The sequence below is a fragment of the Adiantum capillus-veneris genome, chromosome 15 (genome assembly GCF_014529385.1).
Source record: "Adiantum capillus-veneris isolate H3 chromosome 15, ASM1452938v2, whole genome shotgun sequence".
Classification (NCBI taxonomy): domain Eukaryota; kingdom Viridiplantae; phylum Streptophyta; class Polypodiopsida; order Polypodiales; family Pteridaceae; genus Adiantum; species Adiantum capillus-veneris.
In genome coordinates this window covers 138873187-138877555 of record NC_140945.1, presented here as the reverse complement: position 1 = coordinate 138877555, position 4369 = coordinate 138873187, and positions in this window count along the sequence as shown.

Genomic DNA, 4369 nt, shown 5'->3' with positions numbered 1-4369 from the left:
GCGGTGAATATGATTGTGAAACGACAGATGAGGGTTGACAAGCTGATTGTGGCCGATAAAATGGATGTTAGGGAAGAGAGAAATCATCCTCAACAATACCCAAAGTAGAGGAGCCGGTTCTCCAAGAACTGGTGAAAGGTATTCAAGAGTTATATTTGAAAATCAAAATTGTAAAATTTGAAGGATTAGATGCAAACGGGTTTATTCCTGAGCCTACGCAGGAGCCTCCACGCAAAAATTGGGATTGATGCATGTGGTGCAATAGTGAAAACCATAGATATGTTAAGGAGTGTGATGCGTTTGATTACAAAAGGATTGTGGTTTTCTAGAAAGACAAGAAGATTTACCTTAGGGAAAGTGGTGAGTTACTCCGCTTGAACTTTGGTAGGGGCAGCATGAAAAAGCTAGTAAAAGAAATAAAAAATAATGTTGCTCTTATGGAAGCAGCTACATATGGGCTACAGGTTTACGGCATCGATATTATCAAGAGGAAGCGGCAAATACCAAGTGAGTAGGAGCTAGAATCAATTAAGAGCTGGAGGATTCAACACATTGAAGAAAATTTGGATGATTTTGAAGAAGAATTTGAAGAGATTGAAGTTGAAAAGTTGAGGCATGTGGTGGTTTCAAACCCGATTGTTCCCAAGGTAAGAAATGTGCATTTTAATGATGAGGGAGATAGAGAAATTATACCCAGGTATCATTTTTCAAGGACTCATTGGGCAAGAGAAACGACTAAAACTATGGTAAAGCTTGACGACAATGAGGAGCCGCTCTTAGCACTTATAGACCATGGTTCAAAAATCAATTTTATGGCGAAGAGCTTGCACCAGAAGGGGAGGTGGCCTATTGATGTGTACCATGGTTGGGGGATACGAGCTCCCAACATGCTTCCATGTGATCTTTATGGTGCATGTGCAAATATAAAGTTAACTATTGGGAATGTCTGTGATGAGAAAAACTTCTTTATACAAGAGCATTCCTCCTACCCACTGATTTTGGGACATCCCTACATTACGATTGTGCGAATGGAAACCAAGGTGCTAGATGATGGCTCGGCTTATGCCAGGGTTCAGAGGCAAGATGGTAAGAAAGCGGTTCAATACTTGGCTATATGTGTTGCCCATGCCAAGAACAAGGACATTTTACATGATCATACATTGCCAAAGATACGCAGGGATTTTAAAGAACATAGATTTGCATAGGTTTTCTCAAAGTGCCACTATAAAGCAAGACTATGGTGGTACAAGTGAGGAGAAGTTCTTGCAAAGAGAAACTTTATCTTTAGGTTTTTTTGGATTGACATCTGAGGGTTCAGTATCTCACAAAAAAATAATGATTTACCTAAGTGGGAGAAACAATATGTTTCAAGTATTCAAAGTGAATTGCAGGGATGTGATGTGCTAGAACCAAATGATGTCATTTTAGGAATCTTTGAGAGGTATCTTATGTAGATACTATGTTAGAGCTTGAAGAGATTAGGCAATACAGGTTATAAGGTGAAATTGTAGTTGTTAAAGTGCATTCAATGGACATGTATGAAAAGTTGGGCATATATGAGGCACTTATTCATATTGAGGATGATTTGGGTAAAGCAGTTGAAGCACAAGTGAAGACGAAGTATGAGACTATTGCAAATAAAGTGAGACCAGTGGCTACACCTCTATCAGAAGAAAGTGATCGGTGATCAAGGAAGCTTATCAATAGACTATGCTCAAAGATCCAAAGAACGTTGGACATAAGATTACTAAGGTGACATTGGAGCAATTGAAGATTGCAGAGGATGGTTTCCTCTAGATCAAATGCTTTCAAGTGAGAGCGGATTTTTTGAGATGGGGCTCAACTCAAGGCTCCCACCAGACAACCACTCCGTGAGACCCTACACACGCATATTTCTTAGGGGCACCACCCTCTTTTATGGAGAAGGAAGGAAACCAAAACAAACCATATACAACACACACACACACACACACACACACACACTCACACCTTCCTTATGTGCTTCAACACAAAATGCCCTTCAACCATTCAACACACACTCCTTAAGCAATCCCTTTGAACACTGCACAAACTCACATGCAAAGATTGACCTTCACCATATTAGTGCTCATATACTTCTAAGAAAAGCAAGCACAAAACCTCAGAACTCACAACACAATAATGCACAAATACTTGACAACTCCTTTCCTTTCCCAAAAGAAGAGACTACTTACACACATAAGGCGGCATGCATAGAGAGCTCTTCTCCATCTATGCAGCCCCAAGACTTACTTACACACAACATAAGGAGAGAAGCCAAGCAAATAGACACCATGGTGCACAAAAACTTTCTCAACAAACAAGCAACCCAATGAGCACAAAATATGAGAAGCTGTCAAGATAGGCTTACCAATTTTACATGCGTTTAGAGCAAAAGTGTGACGACGACACCCCAATTGCAACAATGTGTTGATCAAACCATGAGATAGATCATTGAATTTGATATCCTTGCTCTCATATAGAATCTACAATCCTTATTTAGGGATGAGTATGATAAGATAAATGTTTGCAGAGAATGGTAGCAATAGCATATTGATGCTCTCTCTATGGTGCTGCTTATGATAGCGAGCTTAGGAAATGGATAGGGAGACAAGAGGAGAGAGAGATTAGGGCTTCCCTAACCTTAGAGGAGCTTATTTGCAGCAATGGAGTAGGTGTGTGTATTTTTGTGCTTGCCAAAGGGCCTTTTTATAGCTGTACAAGACCTTAGGTTAGGTTAAACTTGACTAGGGTAGGTAATTAACCATAGTTAGGTTCCCTTTTGACCATTCCTTCAATTATGCAAATAAGGGACTTATTTTTTCATTAAAAATAGCCTTTTAGGTCGTGGAGGCTCCATAAGGGTTGATAATGTATGTGGGCCCCACCATGATGTCCCTCCAGTGGCTCTTGCAGAGTGTCCCCATCTTGTTTGTTGTGTCTCTGGAAGCATCTTGAGCCGACCCCTCCACATGCAAGTGGTTTTTAACTCCCCATTGGTATTTTAGAATTTTGGAGAAGTCAAGAAAACTTTTCACCTTTGTGGTTTACCTGATTGTAACTTTGACCTGTAGTAACAGTGTCTGCAGCACCTTGTTTTCACCATAACTTTCAGCCTGTAACTCAGAATTGGGTGCTCTAAAAAGCAAAGTTGACCTTCTCAAAGTGTTTAAGCTGATTTTGGAGTATTCCTCAAGTATACCCACGAGCTAAGGCGTTCAAGATGCATCCAAAACACCTTCTGAACCAAGTCTCCTTGTAGGGGGGCCTTTAGCATGCATCCAAGGTGTAGCATGCTTTTTTCAAAAAGGAATCCACCTTAAACAAATGAGGTAGGCTCCAATAAAGTTTGATTTATTGGGGATATACATTATATTTAAGATTTGTTGACCAACACAAGTAAATGATCCAAAACTTGGGTCACATAGTGGTGGGGAAGGGAAGGCCTACAAGGTTAACCCTACCCTTGAGAGAAGATGGGTAAGATAAGTGCCCATAAATTATTTATTTACAAATTATGGGATGTAGATAGGTATTTAAATTAGTAAAGGTAATTAGTTAAAAGAATATGCAGTAAAAAAACTAGGAGAGTAGAATTAAGTTTACTATTTACATTCAGCATGAAGAGAGAAATATGATGTAAATGCATAAAGATCTAATAAGGGTAAGGTGTTTGTATGGAAAAAGGCTATTACGGAAAGAGAGAATGAACACTAGGTTAAAACTTTGATAAAAAATATATACATTTGAGTAGAAATGTAGTGCAAATGCAAGGTTACCATTTAACGCTACTCATATTAGCCCTCCCCCTTCATCTAGGATCATTCATGCTCCTAGATGAAACAAAAGAGTTTTTTTTCCTTCTTTTTTTTTCTTTTTTTTTTCTTTTTTTTTTCTTTTTTTTTCTTTTTTTTCTTCTTTTTTTTCTTTTTTTCTTTTTTTTCTAAAAAAAGGAGGAGTGATATACACTCTTTTACTCCATTAGACCTGCTTTTCATTACCTCAATCCCATAAATCGGAGATGGGAGGGTTGCCTTGGGTGTGTTGAGATTCCAAGGCTGGTTCTTCTTTGCACATCAAAGCTTTAAAAATAGGTGGAGCATTTGCCAAGCCGAAGGGAGCCATGCCAATTTGGAGCTTAGACGATGTAGGTAGATGACTTCCTATCAACGGATTGATACGTTGAAAGTAGGGCTTTAATCTCCATCCATTGACTTTGGTTTTGTGGAGTTTTCCTGATAAATCTGCTAATCTATAACTACCATTCCCAAAATTTGTTTTTATCATGAAAGGTCCCTCCCATCTTTGCAAAAACTTTTTGTCAAGTCGAGTATCAAGTCGGTTATCATAG